Here is a 21924-nt window from a genome sequence, read left to right as displayed (position 1 = left end):
ATTTGTATACTGTCCAAACAGTAATGACAAATGGACATTTGTAAATGAAAATGAAAGCATTTCAGGACTGAAGTCGTAACAGACATAAAAATAAAATATAAAAATATCCTCTGTATAAAAGGTTAAAACTCACTCTTTTAATGATATCGTTTCATACGTTGGAGGACCAGAAACCAGTCTCCGAAAAATTGTCCAGCCAGATTTGTCACAGCATCATGCACAACTGGCTAGACAGAATTTAATAAAACTTTGCCAGTCCTTAAGTATTTGCCTGAAGTTAAACCTGCATCATGAATGAAATCAAAATGTTAAGCAGGAGGGACGGTATAAGCCAAATCAGAAACCACAAGTTTTGACAGCGTACTACGCATGCAAACTGTGGGCGTGTCTTAACTTGGCCGCTAGACAGAATTTTATTAAAGTTTTGCAGTACTTAAGTAAAACATAAACTTTTCTATGTCCTCTCTTTCCTGTTGATTGTAATAAGATGACATGGCAGTAGTTTCAAAATGTCGTCGTGAACTACATAAACCCTGCACAATTTCCTAATATTTAGCCACCAATCCAGTGGAAACCAAAATCATAAAATGTCTCACCAAACAGCAAACTTTTTGTGAAATTACAGTTAAGGGGTTAATCTTTGTTGCAGGCAGACATGTACGTGGGCTTCAACCTGAAATAATAATATTAATGATCACATAAAAGCTGATCAGCTTATTTTTAGCTTTAGCTTTGGAATTATTTCTACAAACTCTTCAGAAAGTTATTTACGGGAGTATATAATACAACTCCTAAGGACCTATGATACAATCTTGGGTCTCACCAATAAAAGAATGAAATGCTTTAACTTCCTCCTAAACAAACAGTCACTGAGAAACTGATTATAAACCAGAGGCACACTGACTGACTGACTGACTGACACTTGATGATAAAGCATTAGGGTTTGAACTTTTGCTCCGTGTTCCTGTAGGATTGAGGACTTGTTGCGTTTTCTGGAAAACAACCCCGCCTCTGTGCGAAAGTAAATACGCCCCGGTGTGTTGGTTAAAGCGTCGCAGCTACAAAAGAAAAAAAAAATCAGAAAGCAAGCAAAAAGAAGAAGAACAAGAAGAAGGGGTGTTACGGTAAAAGGAAGAGGGTGTTTTCAACTTTTGGCACCCCCCCTCGTGTGGAGAGATGCTCGCAGCCTCCCCAGCACCGTCCCCTTGGAGACTGCACGAGCAACACGTGATGCATCAGCGCTTATCAGCTTTAGGGAGCAGGACTGCTTCGGAACGCGGAGGAAAAAAACAGCCGAAAAGTGACTTTTAACGTCGGTTTGTTGAGGAACGTCGACGGATTTCACGGTTTTCAAGCGTTTTAGGAGCAAAGCAATGTATCGGGGTTAGTCGACGAACTTTGCACATCCTCTAAAAACGCCATTTTGGGCGCTCCTCTCCGGAACGAGTTTGCAGCAGTGGGAGGTTTTTTTTTTTTTTTTTCTCTCTCTCTCTCTCCCCCCCCTTCATTCTCTCCAAAGTCCATCATCTGCTTTTCACCATCATCACGTCGCGCAGCAGCAGGCTGGCCGGCCAGGAGCCACTCCGCCGTGAGTCTTTAGGCAACTTTTATGTTGTTAAACTTTCTCAGTTTGTTTGTTTGATCGATTGATGAGTTACTTTGTAGCTTTCATCTCCCCGCCGCGTGCGCATTGCGTTCGCGTTCGCGCTCGCGCGTCGGACTTTATTACGCATCAAAGATAAAAGTTTGTAGAGGGAGAAGGAAAAAGAGAAAGACAGAAAGGGTTAGAGGAGTTAGAGCCACGATGATGTTCGAAGTGTGTGTGTGCGTGTGTGTGAGGGTTTCTCTCTCGCTCTCTCTCTCCTCTCTTCCTTCTCTTCTTCCTGCTTTCACTCTCTCTCTCCTCCGAAAGCGTGCAGGAATGCGGCCGGGCGTTCAGTCCGACTTTACCTGCGGCGCGATCTCGCCTACCTGTGCGCCCAGAAGCGGACGTTCATCCCGTGGATGTGGGGCGACTTTTTGTTTCTGTTCAGACTTTAAAAAAGTTAATGATCCGTCGAGCATCTGAGTTCCATCTCCGGACTTTGCTCGCTCGCTCACTCGGTCGGTCGGTCGGTCGGTGTTGGCTGGTTGGTGTGTGTGTGTGTGTGTAAGGGGGGGATCTACACGTTTTCCTACACGGCTTGACCTTGCCAGGACGTTTGCTGGTTTCTTGTTTGTTTTTGGATAAGTCGTGAAAACACGTTGAGTTCTTTCTAATTCTAATCCCTGCTGTTGATGATGTTTCAGCTCTTAAAAAGAGGAAGTTGCGCTTTCTTGTTAGAAAAAAAGGCAACATTGTGAATACTATCATATCGCAAGGTTAAACTCTGTTTACAAAGTTTTGCATTGTTTTTTTTTTCTTCTTTTTTTTTTAAATTTCTTCTCCTTGATGTTCCCTTGATGGGGTGTCCTGTGTGCCCTCCTTCTCCTCCTCCTCCTCCTGATCCTCCTCCTCCTCCTCCTCCTGCTCCTTGTCACGGTTCCTCTTTGGAGAGAGAGGCTGAAAAGTCCACATCCGCATGAGCTGCCGTTCACACGTTCACATTCCGTCACGAAATTCTACACTAGATGAGGCCTGCAGATGCACCACCACCACCACCACTGACTCACACCCCTATCTCTTCAGCTTACTTTACCACCACCATTAGTACACACGGGTAACATCTCAAGCAACAACCTATCCCGTCAACCCGATCTCTTTTTCTAGTTTTTCGAGTCGTTAAACCAAAATCCATCCTCAACGAGTTATGTGATACGTGATGTATTTATATGAGGCACGGTGGCTTAGTGGTTAGATCTGTCATTTTACACCTCCAGAGTCCAGGTTCGATTCCCGCCTGTGTGTGTGTGCTTGGAGTTTGCGTGTTCTCCCTGAGCTTGGTGGGTTTCCTCCAGGTAGTCCGGTTTCCTCACATGCACATTAGGCTAATTTGTTTGCTAATGAGTCTGTGTGTGTGTCCTGGAATAGCATTCCCGTAGTGTGTGAATGTTGAACGAGTTCCTATAAAGGTCATAAAAAATAATAATATAAATGCAATAGGTACAGATGGATACCTAGATGGATGGATGGATTTATGCACCGTATCCTGTTGCTATTCTTAGTAGTAGAAGTTGTTTCTATAGTGATGTCACAAAGTATTCCAAAATTCCCAAGACATTCACTAGATTGAAAAAAAAAAAAAATGTATAAAGCATCATCTACATGATTGCTGTTTCTTTGTAAACACACACCATGACGTTTCTTCCTTGTCTGATGTGGCAAGCAATCAGAGAACCAGGAAGCACTTGATCCAAACATTCCTTTATGTGAGAAACCTTGTATGTTTATGCTGGCTTTAGCAATCCTGGTGCTAATTCGCTGATATTTTTAGCGTACTTCTAATCAAGTTTCAACTTTTAACAAGGTCAAATGTAAATGGTTGGGAACTTCCTTTTTAAAATTTTTTTATCCTTTATAACATTGGTCCCAGAATTCAGTGCAACTCGTGCTGACTGTGACAGGTTGTGTAAGTCAGCGACTGTATAGTATGACATCGCTGATGGACAGAATTCAACATTTGTACCACATGTTCTAGATTTGCTAACACATTTTCAATAGTAGAAACTTTTGGGTTTCCTTAAATGGCATCATCCCCTAACATTAATTACATTGAAGTTTTTATAAGGGATCTGCACTATGAAAGCCTCCTGATGGCATTAAACCTGCTATTATTTTAATTACAAACCTTCAAATACTTTGGTTTTCATCTTGTGAGCTACTTATCATTCCCTATAAATAACGTGTACAGTATGTTTCTACTATTTAAAGTATATTGTCCAGGCACTAGCTTGTTGCATAGCATTGTTAGATTATACTCCTTCAACCACGGCGGCTAAACCAAGATGTAGCGCATATGATGTCATTTTGGACAGCGTGCTGGTCTAACAAGGTCGTCTACCCTGATGGAGGAGATGATACGGATAAAGAACTGTGTTTTGCATAACTACAAGTCTGACAGGCGAAACCAGCAGATGGAGGAGTCTTGTGAAGCTCGTTTATGGCGTGCTTGAGCAGACATCTTGTCATGGAGTGTGCAGAAAGCTCGTGCTTTAGTGAGGTAGTGTATTCATAGCAAAAAAAAACAGGCTGGTGAGGGAACAACTGTTTATAACGGCTGTAAGTAGTAACAGGAACTAACTTGTCTTGACGTTATAGGTATAACTGGATACTCATGGATAAAAGTATAATGGGTCGTTCCTTAATAATAATGATAATAATAATAATAATAATAATAATAATAACAATAATAAATGTAAAATAGAAAACTTAGGGATGCGTTATACATATATAAATGATGATGTAACATATTTACATGTGACAGATGCAGCAGATCTTATAATATAAATTACAGAACTAAATGTAAATCTGGATAGTTTAGTTGTATAGAGGCATTTCACATGGTATCAAAGTGTAAAAAAAAAAAAAAAAAAATGATGTGGTTCAGTAAATAAACAGGTTTATTTCATAAAGTACAGACAATCCAGCTCCGCCCCTAATCGAGGAACCACCCAAAGTTGTTGCTTCTTTTGTTCAGAAAGTTTCCTGAAGCGTCATTGATTACTCTCAAAGTGCACAAGAGGAATCTTGGCCCTGGTTTCGCTCTGCGTCTCCTGCACGAGCATCTCAGACTGCAAAACATTTTTATTTAGGTCTACGGTGTGAAAAAATCCTTGGTGTATTTTGGGACATTGTTTGTTCAGCCTTTGCCTAGGACAGTTTCCACATTCTTCCGTGCTGGTGGGTCATCTATGGTCATCTTTCCGAAGCTCATATCATCAGCTTCCACCACGACCGTGCCTGACTGTGAAGCTCTGAGGTTGCACACCTTGAGCTCGAGTCTTCTAAAACAGACTTTTGATTGCTTTAAAGTTTCATCTGTCATATCATCCTTGTCCAAGCACAAGAAGCTTCAGAGCGCAGTTCCGTGTAACGCTATGTCACAAGCATTAAATAACAAGAACAGATTTTCTACATGAGTAAAAAAAAGAAAGGAGTACTATACAGTTATGACTAAGTGGTGGCGAGAGCTTTCACAAGCTTGGTAGAGGATTACAGACTGCAATGCTTTAGAGTTTATACGTACATGATTCTAGCATAAACTAAACTTTTTTTATCACTCTGATTAAACTGAATCTGAGCTAAAACATTCCTGTTATCCCGATGTAACTCTGATCTGTATTTAGTATTTCTTGGTAAATATGGTGTTCAATTTGTATATGGAAAACTGTTTGCATTGCCACGATGCTAATTCTATGATTAAAATTTGTTTTACAAAATGCAACAGCAAAGCGTTCGCCCTAAAATAAATTGGCCCATCACAATGCAACATGGCATATCAAGATGGCAAAACTGCCTGTGCATTCTGTCTGGCAATGATGTCATGTCATTACTTGTTATTACTCCTCACTCTTTTGGAGTGCTAGTAACCAGTGAGAAGTGGAAGTTAGCATTTCCTGCGCGTGTGGCGTAGCAGTCTAAAGATGCACAAGCTTATGTTATATATGTCTCAGAGGAAACACAAGACATGGGAGAGAACAAGTTATTGGATGGGAAAATTGCAGGAGGAAAGTTGCCAAAGTGTCCAAGTAAATTTCAGTCCCTTTATCTGTAGGCTCATATAAATGACAAAAGCGATCTCCGGTGATTTTAATAATTTAATAATATAAAGCATAGTCATGCAATACAGTCATTTAGAAAAGTCTCGAATCCTCTCGAGATATATGGAAAAAGTGCAATACTAATTAACCCATAAAAGGAAATAGGTTATCTTTCGGTAGAGGATGAAAATACTTTTTACAACAAATCTTGAAATAAACTGATTTTGTATTTATTCTTATTGAAATTTTATTGATTCATGTTTAGGAATGTAATAAATCACATTAATCCTATGAACGGAATAGCAGCACTTTATTAAAAAAACTCACTTCTAAACCCTCCACATGATCTGGTTAAAAAATTGGCTTGTTTTCTTTTAGACCAGAACAATTTGTGCTTCTTGGATCTGCGTGAAGGCTGTGATTCATCCCAAAATCCAGAAACACCATAATTCCAGCATGCAATAAAATATTTAAGGCTTTTTTAAATAAAAAAAGGAGCTCATTCTTCATTATGTGAGGTTCCACCAAGATGGCCGAAGTAGCAAAAATAGTCGTGACACATCGTAATTTATTTATTTAATTAATTATTATTTTTTTACTATTTGTAAAACTCACTAGACGATAGCTTTGTTAAAATAACATTTTCGGATTTTGTAATGTTATAAAACTCAATTATATGTCCTTCAACTGAAAGTGATCCTAATATTTAATGAAAACATATTGAGGGTTTAACAATTTGTCAATGTTCTATTCTATTATTGTATCGTTCAGCCCTAATTCCCATGATTTAACAGCATGAGCATTATATGAGCCAGAGACGACTATGATTGCAAAAAATTTGCATGGATTTGGTAAGACGAAGGAGTGGATGGAGACCAGTCGGTTCAGCTGGTTATGTCCATGCCTTCCCTGCTAGTGATGGGCGATCACTCGTTCAAAGGAGAGGTGGGCATCCTGTTTCACTCCTGCGCTATTTTTAACGCATCTATTTTAGATAAGATTATGTTCCCTTGGCCTTAGAGCATTGGAGAGCTGGTTAGGTGCTGGGGTGTTGACTGATCTACTCTACCTGGGTGTAGGAGGTGAGCTGTTCTTATAAAGCTCATTGAATGCCTCATTGAGTTACAAACTTATAAGTATGGAAGTGCATTTTATATATATATATATATATATATATATATATATATATGTATATGTATGTGTGTGTGTGTGTAAAAAAAAAAGTATAGAAAATGCTTAGTTGGCTTGAATTTTGATGTCACACTGTCAGGAAAGACAAAGCAAAAAAAGCAGAATCAGTTGGGTCAGATTCAGTAAGATGGGAGAAGGATAACAGGAAATGAAGTACTGTAGCATGTGTAAATGAAGGAAGTAAAAAACACAGTGGTGACAGCAAGCGCTTACTGAAAGCGAACCCCATGCGGAGTGTCTTATACAGTGTTCAAGGTGAACGTGCAATTCAACATCTAGTTAAAACCACAGCCATCACCCCCTTGTGATTTTAATTTCTCCTCAACTTTTATATTTTCCACGTTTACAGCATGATGACGAATCAACATAAGACGCCTACAAGGCGAACAATGTAAAGTCTCATCCCAAATGAGTGTATAGCAGTATTGGCTTTAGATGAGTTATTTAGTTGAGATACAGGAACGATATACAGGTCCTTCTCAAAAAATTAGCATATTGTGATAAAGTTCATTATTTTCTGTAATGTACTGATAAACATTAGAGTTTCATATATTTCAGATTCATTACACACAACTGAAGTAGTTCAAGCCTTTTAATTGTTTTAATATTGATGATTTTGGCATACAGCTCATGAAAACCCAAAATTCCTATCTCAAAAAATTAGCATATTTCATCCGACCAAGTCAACCTTTCCAATAATTATGTTCAGTTATGCACTCAATACTTGGTCGGGAATCCTTTTGCAGAAATGACTGCTTCAATGCGGCGTGGCAGCCTGTGGCACTGCTGAGGTGTTATGGAGGCCCAGGATGCTTCGATAGCGGCCTTAAGCTCATCCAGAGTGTTGGGTCTTGCGTCTCTCAACTTTCTCTTTACAATATCCCACAGATTCTCTATGGGGTTCAGGTCAGGAAAGTTGGCAGGCCAGTTGAGCACAGTAATACCATGGTCAGTAAACCATTTACCAGTGGTTTTGGCACTGTGAGCAGGTGCCAGGTCGTGCTGAAAAATGAAATCTTCATCTCCAAAAAGCTTTTCAGCAGATGGAAGCGTGAAGTGCTTCAAAATCTCCTGATAGCTAGCTGCATTGACCCTGCCCTTGATAAAACACAGTGGACCAACACCAGCACCTGACATGGCACCCCAGACCATCACTGACTGTGGGTACTTGACACTGGACTTCAGGCATTTTGGCATTTCCCTCTCCCCAGTCTTCCTCCAGACTCTGGCACCTTGATTTCCGAATGACATGCAAAATTTGCTTTCATCCGAAAAAAGTACTTTGGACCACTGAGCAACAGTCCAGTGCTGCTTCTCTGTAGCCCAGGTCAGGCGCTTCTGCCGCTGTTTCTGGTTCAAAAGTGGCTTGACCTGGGGAATGCGGCACCTGTAGCCCATTTCCTGCACACGCCTGTACACGGTGGCTCTGGATGTTTCTACTCCAGACCCAGTCCAATGCTTCCGCAGTTCCCCCAAGGTCTGGAATCGGTCCTTTTCACAATCTTCCTCAGGGTCCGGTCACCTCTTCTCGTTGTGCAGCGTTTTCTGCCACACTTTTTCCTTCCCACAGACTTCCCACTGAGGTGCCTTAATACAGCATTCTGGGAACAGCCTATTCCTTCAGAAATTTCATTCTGTGTCTTACCCTTTTGCTTGAGGGTGTCAATGATGGCCTTCTGGACAGCAGTCAGGTCGGCAGTCTTACCCATGATTGCGGTTTTGAGTAGTGAACCAGGCTGGGAGTTTTTAAAAGCCTCAGGAATCTTTTGCAGGTGTTTAGAGTTAATTAGTTGATTCAGATGATTAGGTTAATAGCTCGTTTAGAGAACCTTTTCATGATATGCTAATTTTTTGAGATAGGAATTTTGGGTTTTCATGAGCTGAAAACCCAAAATCATCAATATTAAAACAATAAAAGGCTTGAACTACTTCAGTTGTGTGTAAAGAATCTAAAATATATGAAAGTCTAATGTTTATCAGTACATTACTGAAAATAATGAACTTTATCACAATATGCTAATTTTTTTAGAAGGACCTGTATAGTTAAATCCATAGCATTGACCATAATGTTTTAAGTAGTTAACTCTGGACATTAGTGTTGTCTCACTAAGGTTAGCGAGGCTAGTTTGTTGTTAACGTTTCTGGCTACTATCTGTAGTTCACTAAAGTATAACAGAACTACACGTACAATGAAGTTCACAGGTTTATGTTATGTGCTTTAGGCCTTGTTCACACGGGCGTTAAGTTTTTGGATAAACGAACGCGCTCTGAACGTCCTAGACGTTTATGTTGCATTTTGTAGTGATGCTTGATTGACTTCTACACCGGCGTTCGTTTGTCTCTGTCTAACGTCAGCCTGCAGCCCAAATTGTAGTTTGTGTGTTAACCTGTGGGGGCAGTGTGTCGGAAACTGGATATGAAAGCGCACCGCTACCGGGTTCACTCTCTGACTGCACAACGTCGGATTAAAGGAAGTTTTTTTTTGTGGTTTATGAAGAAATAAAAATTTCCGCGTAAGTTTTTCAACAATGATTTTTTTTATTTTGCCCTTTTCCGCATTTCCCTATGTATAGCATGTAGGATCATGGGATATATCCGGTCCTCCGAAGCGTAAAATAAAAGCGCAGAAAACGAACTAGAAGCGGTTTCCTTGCGTTCGTTGGGATTTGAACGCCAAGAAAAGGCTGCAGGTAAAGTTTTTTTAATGCCGTATAAGCGCGCAGCCGGGAAAACGCACGTCACCAAAGCCCGTGTGAACACTCCCATTGACTCATATGTGTAGAAAACACTCGCCGCTTGATCCGCGATTACCGGACGCTACAAACGCAAAAAAAACGCTCGATTTTAACGCCCGTGTGAACAAGGCCTTATCATTTCTATAGACGTGGAGTTTTAATAGTTAACAATGAAATCTGCAACATTACAAAAAAAAAGACTTAATTCAATGTCGGGACTTTGGAAAGTGAAATGTAAAACTGTTCTGTTCTGTGATTCCCCGAGAGCATGACAAGGTGACCACTAGGTTTCTTAAGATCAAAAAAGAGCCTAGTAAAGGTTTGCTAAAGGTTTATAAATGCTTTACCTTGAATGATCAGTGGAACAAACTTGGTTTAGGGATGTTCTACAGCTTTAAATACAACTACACATGGATATGGTGTGTAGTTCACTATAAAATGTGATGATGCAATACTTTCAGGTTGTGTTTGAAAGCAAACATCAAAGTACAATCAATCGTATTGCATTTGGTTCAAATTAAGATGCTGAAGTTGGCAAAAAGGTGTTCTTTGTCTTGTTGCAATATTAGGGGAAGTTCTTCAGTTTGTCCAATCTGCCAACCAAAAACTTAAACTGACTTGCGCCATCAGCAGCTCTAGTGATCTGTGCCTCATTCTGCAATGTTTCATTTAAGTTAATTAAAACCAATTTTCCTCATACTCATGCATATGACAAACAATGACTAAACGATAGAGAGCGCCACTTAAATGTGGCTAAATCCAGACAAAATCCAGTAATGCAGCTCAGCCTTTGTGGCTCAACAGTTACCATAGACACACGTTAACAAAGTCTAATGGGTGCTATTACTTTTGAACCGAAATTATGTTTAGAATTAATTGTCTTAGTTTGTTAATTTGTTTTGTATTGGGACAGTTTACACCTAGTTTTTTTTTATTGCACATTTGAAATGTAAAAATTCATTTATTCGTGTGTATGTTCACGCTGTAGGATAATGTTACCACTGACATACAAAAAAAGTTCTTGTTCACTGGTACTGTTTTTGAGGAGAAGAAGCCGGGTGGGAGAATCTATTTGGAATGATTAGGGTCGTTTCAGGATGAATAAAATTGCTCTCCAGGATGATTTTTTAGAAGGTTCCAAAATCAGTTTTCCTGTGACCTTTGCTGGGCCTCACTCTCTCTCTCTTTCTCTCGCTCCCCCTTACGCTGCCCCTCCGCCTCTCTCTCCTGAGCTCGGCTGCTGACTAAACGTTTTTTTCAGCTGCTAGCAACTCTCCATGTGTGTGTAACCATGATGGTGTTTAGGTTTTGAGCTCTCGAGGATGCTGAAGCCTTGTCTATCACGCAGTTAACTAGTGGTATCTTGTTAAACTGCTTGAAGGAATTGCTTTAATTTATGGGTGTACATAAAAAAAAAATCTCAGAAAAGACTGGGTATACTTATAAAGATAAGATAAAGGGTGATGAGACTGAATGAATGGGAGAAAATGTGTGTGTAGGGATGGCCCATATTATATTTTGATAAATTCTTACAATCAGATATTTTTTGCTGACAACTTTTTATAAAAGTTCCCTGTTGTTTAACAAAAGTTTGCTAATTTGATCATTTTTAATGTAATTTTTTAAATTACAAAACTTGAAAAGAGTCATGAAATATTACCGACCTAAAATCAAAACCAATACTTGTCTTTAATATTCTTTATGCAATATTTTTCTTTTGTCAGTTTTTCTTTTTGGGATTAAAGGTGCTTTTAATTTATACCCTCATTTTCATCATTAGTTTCATTCCATTTGTAGACATTGAATAATTATATAAATAAAAAATACAATTGGAACTCTTATATATCATGATCAGTGTATCATTTGTAAATATTATGATATGTTCTTTTTGTGACATCACCCAGCCCTGTTAAAAACTTTTCTCAATGTCTGTTCTCAAAAAAGTTACCGTTGAGCATCCTTTTTTCCTACAGAATCACATTTAAGATTTTTTACTTTATACTTTATGACTCCTTAATTAAGCACTCAAAGGGTTGTTGTGACAAATCTCGCGTATTGTGTAGAGATTCCTGTGAAGTCATAGGTGCTAGCCCTGACCTGAGAATTCGCAGGTGTTTTCCACCTTAATGTACTCTGCTGTGTTAACAATAATTAGTCATCAGCTATGCATTTTGTCAATTGTTTAAGCCTGCTTCTAGGATTAGTGTAGCGTAGAGTGAGTGGGAAGAAAAAAAGAAGAAGAAAAAACGGGAGAGACCGAGGGGGAGGATAGCAGGCCTGCGGCAACTGGGTGAAACCTGTTCCTCCTGAAGCGGCAGTCGTTGCTCTCGAGCCCTCCAACTAGATTGGAAAAAAATAAAAAGACAAACCGAGATGCGAAGACATGTATGTTTCATCAGTTTACCTGCTGGTCAGTAACATGCTCCTCTCGGGTTTGAGGTGGAGGAAGCCGAAAATAGAAGCTGTTACCTAATGTTAGCGTCACTCTCGTCACCAGACTTGTTCACTCATAACTGATAGATGAGACAGTGATGATCGTTGAGTCGATGGATGTGGAGGAGGTGTTTTCAGTGTAGAGTCATGTATGTGGAAATAGTAAATACGCATTACTGGGTTAAGCAGAGGTTCACAAGTTTGTGTCATTGTATCTGCCTTATAGTTTTGGATAGTGAATCATTCACTATAGTGAGTCCATCTGAGATTTTTAGCCAGAGTCTCTGAGTGAGATGACAAATGAGAAACAGATGTTTCTTTGTTCTGTTTTTCAGCTTCCATTGAGGAGTCTGTCAAAACTTCAGACTTCTGAATGATTTCAGATTTTTTTAAAAAGGTCATCACTTTTTTTTAAAAAAGGTCAGCAAGGGCTTATATTTAGTCTCTTTTTTTTTAAGTTTAAAATACGTTTGTTCAATCCTAGAGCTTGGAGAATAATAATTATAACAGAACATTAACCAATAATTAAGCAAAAAATGCTGCTGAAATTGTGGATAAGGTCCTTGTTATTGGTTGAGGTTTCTAGTAGTCTTGGATTAAAAACCTCTTTCTTAAAGAGTTGACTTGACCAGGATTACAGGTTTTATTTACTGCAATATCGATTTGTGTTTTTGGTCTAATTTGTTACGAAACAGTGTGCTAAATTCACTTTTGTTCCATAAAAAAATGGTAATTATTTTGTTCACTTTGATGAAAAAACTAACTAGCTGAAATACTACCCAGAGAACACACTTACTGAGCTAGTTGATTTAGTTAGTGTTAGCAAGGAACAAACAATTAATTTGGCATATGTGACTACTGTGAAATAAATCACTGAAAGCATGATGAGGCAAATCAAAACTCAGATAGTGAAATGTGAGCCCATTTACTAGATGTTAGCCAATCAGATAACTGATTTAGCTGGTGTTGGTGAAAAACAACACCAAACCTATTGTGTTAAAAAAAAAATGTAATGAATAACTTCAAAACAAAGATGATGAAATCCAGATAGCAACACAAACAAGCTAGTTTCCTAGCAGCAAACTGTCTTGCTAGCTAACACAGCTAATGAGCTACACAGCTATTACTGATGAATGATAAAAGATGATGTGTTTTTTTTCCTCCTATTGAAAAGTTTTAGAAATTGTTTTATACAAGCTTTAGATAAAAAACAAACTGTGATGCTGAAATCCACTGTCCAGTAGTGATGAGGCTAATTTTCTAACAGCTAATTAGCCAGCTTGCTAGAAATGAGAGGGGTTTTTTAATGTCATATTTATGTAAAATCACAGATCCTTTTTTATTTTTATTTTAAATAAGATCTAGAGATGATAGTAGAAGGGGTGACTGAGATAATATAAATATATTTTCAGCATTTGTTTGATAGACAGTATAAACCAAGATATGTAGCTTGCTAACAAAATGCTAACAAGTAACTAGCAAAACTGTTGTGCTGCAGAAAATATCTATACAGTGTCTATCCATTGATTACATTTTGATGAATATGTCAAGCTCAGTGCTTTTTAAATGAGATGGAACTACATTCTAACTTCAATAAAGTAATACTTGCATCTTCTAATTGATACAGCAGTATTAGTGTAACTGTCCGAGTTCCTGTATTTTGAGTGAATATTTTAAAAGCATGTAGTTCCACCTGTATTTAGGTATTTGTCGCAGTATCTGCTTCACTGCAGGCTTGTTTGCACTACATGCCTTTCTCTTACTCTTAACGCTCCCGAAAGTAGTGCTATATACACAACCTGACAGGTTTAGCATGTAGCAACGTATTCCTATAACGATATACCTTCTTTCCAAGGAGGTCAATATAATTAGAGATAATGAACGAGCATGATAGCCAAGAATGCTACTGCGCAGCCTTCGTCCCAAGGGGTTCATCTGAGCTCAGCATCTCTTTTAGCATGAGGCTTTTTTTTTTCTTTTCCAAATCCTCCTTAGCAACAAAGACAATGGACCTAAAAGAACAGCGAGGTGAAAACCTAATTGTCCGTCTCTAGCAACACGATACAGGAGAGTCTGTGTACAGCTGGAGAACGGGGCCTTGTCCATCATTTCCTGGTTGTCTTCTTTTGTTGGTTGCATCAGTAGCCAAAAGTAAAAATGGAAAAGTTTTGTTTTTGGATTGTTCTTTTGGTATGAGAAGTGGATTTTGGCAAAAAGAATAATAGAGAGAGCAGGAGGTGTTCATTTGTTCATACAGGGACCATATTAAGTTATTTGTTGTCCTATATTTTTATTTACTTTTGCAGGATCTGTGCAGAAAGGGTGACAAGCTAATCATTAGAGTGGATCTGTTGAAACCTATACCCACTTTAGCAATTCATCCGTACTTCACGACACTGTTTATCTGCTGTGGTTTAAGTAGGAGTAATCTGCTCTTCTTGGTTTCTAAGATTTTTTTTTTTTTTTTTAGTGAAACATCTTGTAAAAGAAGTGAATGATCATGATGGAGGAGGAGAAAACGTAAAAACGAGGCAAAGTTCACTGCTGTCGTCTCTCTGGCCTAGTTCAGCTCAGGGTTGCAGTAAATATTAACTCCCTTATCACAGGGCATAGGACATGCTCAGCTAGTCTGCAGGGCAAGACCAACGTTCTCAGTGTTCGTTTATGTTGTGTCGAGTTTAGCCCAGAATAAGGGTAATCCTTTGATCTAAAATTACAGTTTTACAGACCGAGCGTTTCATTTGTCATTTTTAAGGCAGGAAACGTAATCCATATAACCGCTGGTGGCAGAAGCACTTCACTGTCTAACATCTATTAAAGCTAAACTGTAACTAACCAAGCCTTGTGTTAATAGATATCGTTTTTGGTATACTTTATTTTTTTCATAATTTTTGACATTGTTACTTTTCTTTTCACGAGGGATGTTCGAGTTAACCTGGACTTTAGATTGTGCAGAATAACAGCACAATCTGAAAGTCAAACTCCCTTTATTTCTCTAAATAATCCCCTACTACACTAATTCACTTATCCCAGCGTTTTATTATTGAGAGTAGATAGCGAGGTCTGGACTTTTTTAAAACTTTTGCTCAATTAAAATGTTTTACTGCTTGCAGCTAAGGGTTGTCAATGGGTTTCACACCTTTATTCATGAGAAGTCCCATTTTGACTTGAATGTCCCTCGCAAATAGGGCAATGCACAATTCCCTCACGCATCCTTTACACAAAGTGATATTACAAATATTTGTGTACATGCAAGAAATTATGCAACATATATATGGCAAAATCTGAAATGCTTTTCTAGTACACAATAGTTCTACAAAACTATTATTATCATGCATGTAGGAAAAGGGATTTTTTAATTTAACTTTTCTGTTAAAAACATAATTTTATGATTGCTTTAAAATAACCTATGTAGTGAACATGCACAATGAATTGAAAAGCTTTTAAAATGTAGCTGTCGTCCTTACCGTTTACTGTAGTTATGATGGCATTATAATGACCTATGTAGAGCATCATGTATAGTGCATAGAAAGCCATTTCAGTTTTAGCCTTTCTGTTCACTATTTATATCTATTACTGTATCATACTGACCTGTCTGGTGAGCACATACAGTACTATAAATAGAAAGCATGTCTGTTAAAAATGTTTCATCTATTTCAGAATTGTGTGTTTAAATCCTAGATTGCCTGGGAAGTGTAAAATCTGGTTAAACACAAATAACAGAAAAAGTTTAAATCATGCTCTTATTAATGTTTATGACTTAGCCAGAGGCCAAAAAAGTATTTCAGTCCTAATTTATTTATGTATGTGTGTGTGTGTGTGTATGTATGCGGTTGGTAGGTGCAAAAAGTAGCATCAGTGTCCGTTACTACAAATATCCTCTTCACCCTTTCGACCTGCTGCGGCCTAGCATAGCACATGCAGCCGAGGTCAAGCGCTGCCATGCTTCCACACACACACACACACACACACACACACACATACTGTAACAAGACTAAAGTTATGAGAGCTTAGCTGTAGTGCTATTTAGTGTTTAACCAATTAGAAGGATGTAGCTTGGTATTAAGATAATTTAATCCATTTTAAATAAGCTGTAGTGGTGTTTCCATTAGGATGCAGTTTTTTTTAACTCCAGATGCCATTGTGTGTAAAGTTTCATTACGCGCTGCAATTGCATCTTCAAATACTCCTAGTTCCCGCCCTGCCCTGTGTTAACTGTTTGAAGCCGCTGTGTGTTAAATGAATGGCTCTAAATCTCATCAGCACACCCGAGAGGCCAAAGTGCACAAGATTAGGAATGTTTGAAACTTTAAAGATTTCCTACGGACTCTGGTCGCACACAGCGGCTGTGCAAAGCTGCTGCCAGCTATCAGCGCTCCGACCTGCCGAGATACGAGAGTCTGCGAGAGCGGCATTTTATTTCACACGATAGCAATTTGAGGGAATGATGGGAATTAGCAGCCACTCCTAATGCAAACCAGAGAGGCTACATGGCTGACATTTACACCGGAGAACCAACATTTCTTTTTCCTGCTGGTTTTTATACAATATATGTTGGACCTCTCATTCATTCCAGGCATTAGCTGGGTGCACACTCTTCTATGGGCTAGGAAGAGTCATCTGATCATTCTGGCCTGGTCGTTTACACACTGTTTCCTCTGGTGGCCAGAGCGACTTTAAATTCATTGAATCGGACTGTTTTGTTTATGTGTCGGTTTCTGATCAAAGTACGTGGTGCGTACTCAGCTGCAGACCTGAAAGGAGAAAATCTGATTCTTTTTAACGTATCATTGTGTTTAAGGTGTTTTAAAAATGCCAACTAAAAAAGGTTGGAAAATTCTTTAGCATCTTTGCAGAATCTCGGAATATGCATAATGTGCAAATTAGAAATGCCTGCATCACAAGAACTGTAGCTACTGAATAGTCAACTGCTAGAACAAGTGTTTGCAAATATGAGATTTACATATGATTTTTGAGCCCTGATTACACATATTAAAGGTCATAACGTCATTTTAAAAATAATTTGTGTTCATATATTTTGTTCATTATTAACGTGTAAACTGGGGCGAGGGGTGTTCTAGCAAAACCAGGAGTTTTGAGAGTTTTATTTCTCTATATAATCCCCTGCTACACTAATATTCTCATCCCAGTGTGTGACTCATGCTTGGACATCAAGGTAGAAAGTTTTATCAGTGCGTGAATTCAGACACATGATCGGACCACCTATTTCACATCTGGCATGCTGGCCTCCCAGGAAATCCTTCAATGGCCCAAACATGTAAAAAGGGCTGGGAGGTGAGGAATGTGTGGGAGATTAAAAAAGGGACATCGGTTGCTTTGTTTCAATTTCTGTTTCAGTCTTCTCAGGAATTTTTTGACAATTGAAAGTTTAGCACAAAAACATGAATGTTCTATAAATGTGATCAGTCTTTAGGGTGATAAGAGGTGAGAATCCACCTTGGATGAGACGCCAGACACACAAATTCACACTCCTGTTCACGATGCTCTAGGAGCGGTTTAGAGTCACTGGTTTCTTGAAAACAAATCAGCGAAATATATAATTAGAAAAATATTTTTTCATGCGTTAAGTAAGAAAAAATTCCAGATTCCTCCCAGACGTTTTAGAGTTTAGCGCTACGCTAAAGTTCTGCTCGAGACGAGCTCTAAAGCCGGATGATGTACTGCAGACGCCTTTATTTAGTTAGCAATTATCTGCCTCTGGTAGCTTATTTGATTTACAGGACAGTTTAACAAGTTACTATTGGCCTTTAAAATGCCTTTTAATCCCCCTTGAGCAAAGTCAATAGTTTTAGTCATAGTGTAGTAGTGTAGTAGGACCGCGCACTTTGTTTGTACACAGAGTCAGAAATGTCATAGTGATGCTGTGTGTGTGTGTGTGTGTGAGAGCGAGAGAGAGAAGTGTTGGCTACATAGCATTGACAGAAGATCTACCTCAGAAGATAAAGATAAAACAGTGAGACTGAAAGGCGGGGGAAGGGAGCGAGAAGTGAAATAAAAGCGACATTCAGAACTACAGACTGTCAGAGAAAAAGAGAGAGTGTTTGTGTGTGTGTGTGTGTGTGTGTGTGTGTGTGTGTGTGTGGAGATGAGATGAGATGAGTGGGAGGCTGTGAGTTCTACAGTAGAGACAGGGCAGAAGCGTGCACACACACACACACACACACACACACACACACACACACACGACCATCATTCTGACCTACTTCAGGGCCTTATTTTTCTGGACCTTAGACAGTGACTGTGTGTGTGTGTGTGTGTGTGTGTGTGTGTGAGAGAGAGATGCTGTACCTCAGCGTTATCCTACATTCACACTAACGAGCAACAAATCGCTCCTCTTGCTTGTGGCCTTGTAGCGAGTGAGACTCTTGTCACTTGTGGGTGTATTTTATTTTGTTTGTTTTTTTACATCTCGATAAGTACCAGTAGTAATAGTGTATTAAGCCTTCAACCCGCTATACGACGTATACAAGTTACATGCTAAGCTTTGAACTAGCATGGTGGGGAGGTTTACCAAAACCCCACTACGCTAACAGTACAAACTGCAAAACAGACACCAACGATCTCAGCGACTAACTACCGAACTTTTGTTATATACTCTATATGTTTTTCTCGTAATATATTAGTACGTCAGCAAGCGGATTTAATACGTTCCGGGGCGAGTTCTTAAGAGGAAAATTTCTACAACACTATAATCATATTTGTTGCAAATAAACACAAACAAAACATTTAGAAACGACATGTAAAACATGAAATAAATAGACGTTAAATCTGACTTAACCTTAATTTAGGATTCCTCTCGGCACCGGCTGCTTTAAAAACTGAACTTAGAATGGCTCCATTTTCTTCTTGCTACCGTCTTTGCTAACATTTCTGGGACCCATAAAAAAAAAAAAATTACACAAAAATGATGTCAATTCCTTTCGCCTGACTTTTTCCGGACGCAAAAGTTTCGAACGGCTCCCGGACACACGCGCAACTTAGCCGGCTCTGTTCATTTGCCCGTATGCCGGAAATGCTTTGTAGGCAGAGTCACAACAGGACTGCAGATGTGGCGTTAACCCGATATTAGGCTAAACTATGTTTTTTCGTTGATAATTCCCCCTTAAGGTGTATTTTAGAGCTGAAGAAATATTACCTTATGATTACCTAACGGGTTTCCAGGTTACTAGATTACCTGACCACACAGATAAAAGAGTACGCTGGCAATGGATAGCTTCTGTTCTCCTGATCATTTCCACATGCAGTATGACGTGGTGAACTCTGTAACTTACTCAAAAGCACCAGGGGTCAGAGATCAGGGGTTAGAGAGGGTTTTGGGATTCAACCGTATGTTAGAAGCACTGTTAGCTTCGTAGCTCACGTTATGACACGGAGAGTCCAGAGGTGATTCAGAACGACTTAGTGTAGAAGCGATTACTAAGGAGACAGGTGTTGCTTATGATGACGGCGTTATCAAATGAAAGTAATTCTGTGACTCTGGGTTTTGGCACCGGTATCCGGTACGTAATGTCCCTTTTGCCATCCAGAAGTGGCAGAACATGGCAGACAGGCACTGTGGTGTCACGATCTGTACATGCATTACTGAGCAGTCATGTATGACCAGACAGCTCATGGATATACGTTTTTCTCTCGTATAATTGAGAGCGAATTATACGTATTGTAAGGGAATCAACAGGATTGACCCCATGCACTGGTTATGGAAACTGCCCGAGGAACCGTTAAGTATCATGGCTAATTTGCGTAGAACTGACGGATGTAACTCGTCGTTTGTCACTCGCCTTCAAGTTGTGAAATGAACGATCACCTGTCGCTATTTGTCGCTTGCTATCATGAACGTAGGTTGGAAAAGTCTGTAATCAGATCTGTGTTTATCATGAGAGAGAGAGAGATACCTCGGGGGGTAATAACGATTTGAAAAATCAGAACGATCAGAAGCGTACGCCGGGGCGAGCGAGCACCGGGCCGGTGTTTTAAATAGCCTGGAATGCGCAGTGCTGGAAAGGGGTAGGAGTTCAGCAGGCATCACGGGGCAACGTGAGGTTCTGCTCGGGACGGCAGCTGTGTGAAAGCCGTCACTACTGCGTCTCTGGTGTGTGTGTGAGAGAGAATCAGGTGTGTGCTGCTCAATCGTCTCTGCTTATCTAGACAAGACACTTATCCTTCTGCTCAAAAGATGAAGGATGCTGACTGTCATTTTCAACCCACCCACTCACTGGTTTGTTGTCTGCAACCCACCGCTCTCGGCTCTACTGCCTGAGCCGACACGTATGCAAAAAAAAAAAAAGCCAAAGGTCACGTCAAGGCCACCTGTTAGAAATGACAGCTGAGTGCCGCTTCTCTTCGCTCTGCTCCCCCCTTCAGTCTCTCTCAGTCTCTCTCACTCCTCCTCCTTTTCCTCCTCCTCCCCCCCCCCCCCCTCCCCCCCGCCGTTCTGCGTTAACCCCTTAGGGATGGTCCACCCAGTATGCAAACACGCTTGCTCGTATTCGCGCGCTCTCTCTCCCTCTTGCTTCTCGCTTCTCTATTTAAGCTTGTTTCCTTTTCTCTTCTTCTGCTTCTCTTTCTCTCTATCCTTAAATAAGTCCGGTGTGTTCTCATGAACCGTGGCTCGCTTAGTCTCCACGCTCTGATTAATGCAGCGGCGCGGCCGGCCAACACCGTGTTTATGTACTCGAGGGGTTCAGAACACTGGGTCACACATTTTGCTCAATGAGGGGTTCAGTGCTGCTCGTGCACGAGGCTGTGGAGGTGCAGGAAACCAGTTAAAGTGGTGATGCGGGAGAAGCTGGAAAGGAAATGATGAAGGCCAACAGAGAGCCAGAGATGTTTGCTGACGTAATGATATACAGTACAAGAAGACACTTTCCAGCGTTGGGCGATACAGCAAAAGAAATGATCACGATATAATGTTTCACATCATTCGGTATCGGTGATTATTGAATATTTATATAAAAAAAATTAAACAGACTACTAGATAACCCCTTTTTTTTTGTACTGTCCATGTGACCACATTACCCCCATGCTAAAAGTTTTTTCTGAGAGGGGGCTGGTGGCTGGGATGCACAGGTATTTTTTTGCAAGCTTGCTCACTCTTGGGAAGTAAGAGCTCCAAAGAAACCATATGTGGATGATTTTAGTCTTTATAAAATACTAAGTTTTAGATCACGTGGGGTATGTCATTGTATCGCTTGGAGGATTTTTTATAAGGCATTGTTGCCGAGTACCTCTCCATCGCACAAGCGGGTTGCTTGTGTTTCCACTTGGCCGGGACATTTAAAAAATATATATATATATTTTTGCAAAGCTTACACACAACATTGTTCTGGTGTTGATCAGATGAAAAGAAACCAAAAAACTGTTGAGCTGATGCATCCTTTTTGATTTACCATCTCCTCCCGGCTGCGTGGCCCGGCACTCATTTCCGCGTGTGTTGTTCTTGTTTTTCTAGAGGCTTGTGTGGAAAGGCTCTTTCCAGGAAAAGGGGGTAGATTTCAGTGTGGTGTGCATGCAACTATGTTGGTGGTTGCTATAGAGACCACTTCCCCCTGATCCCAGTAGTGTTTGTTCTGATGTATCTAACTTTATTATAGATCCAGAAACACGTCTCTGTCCCGCCACCTCTTTTCACGGTTCATGACAAGGAACCAAAGGAACAAGGAGGAACCATCTAGGAATTCTCGTCTTGCGCCCAGAAACGAAGCAAAAACCGCGTCCTGTCGCGTTTCTCCCGAATCAACGCATCCTATCGTTTACCAGACCAAAAGTGAGAGAAGAGATGGTATTAAATAGAAGGAAAGATAAGGTGAGGAGATTAGAGGGACGAGCTGTCAAACCAGTTCAGCCTGAATCCCCTTCCAAGGTTCTC

General features: G+C 39.9%; 1 protein-coding gene across 1 annotated transcript in view; it reads left to right on the top strand.

Annotated features, from left to right (window-relative positions):
* Window positions 1-1081: 1081 nt before the first annotated feature.
* rreb1b (ras responsive element binding protein 1b) overlaps window positions 1082-21924 on the top strand; it is a 45925-nt gene continuing 25082 nt past the window's right edge. The window contains exon 1 of the mRNA XM_053486539.1: window positions 1082-1588. The gene's annotated coding sequence lies outside the window, so the exon portion shown is untranslated. The remainder of the gene's footprint in view (window positions 1589-21924) is intronic.

Source organism: Clarias gariepinus, chromosome 25 (assembly GCF_024256425.1).
Source record: "Clarias gariepinus isolate MV-2021 ecotype Netherlands chromosome 25, CGAR_prim_01v2, whole genome shotgun sequence".
Taxonomy (NCBI): domain Eukaryota; kingdom Metazoa; phylum Chordata; class Actinopteri; order Siluriformes; family Clariidae; genus Clarias; species Clarias gariepinus.
The sequence above is the reverse complement of the archived record's forward strand: the minus strand, read 5'-3'. Positions and strand labels throughout refer to the sequence as shown.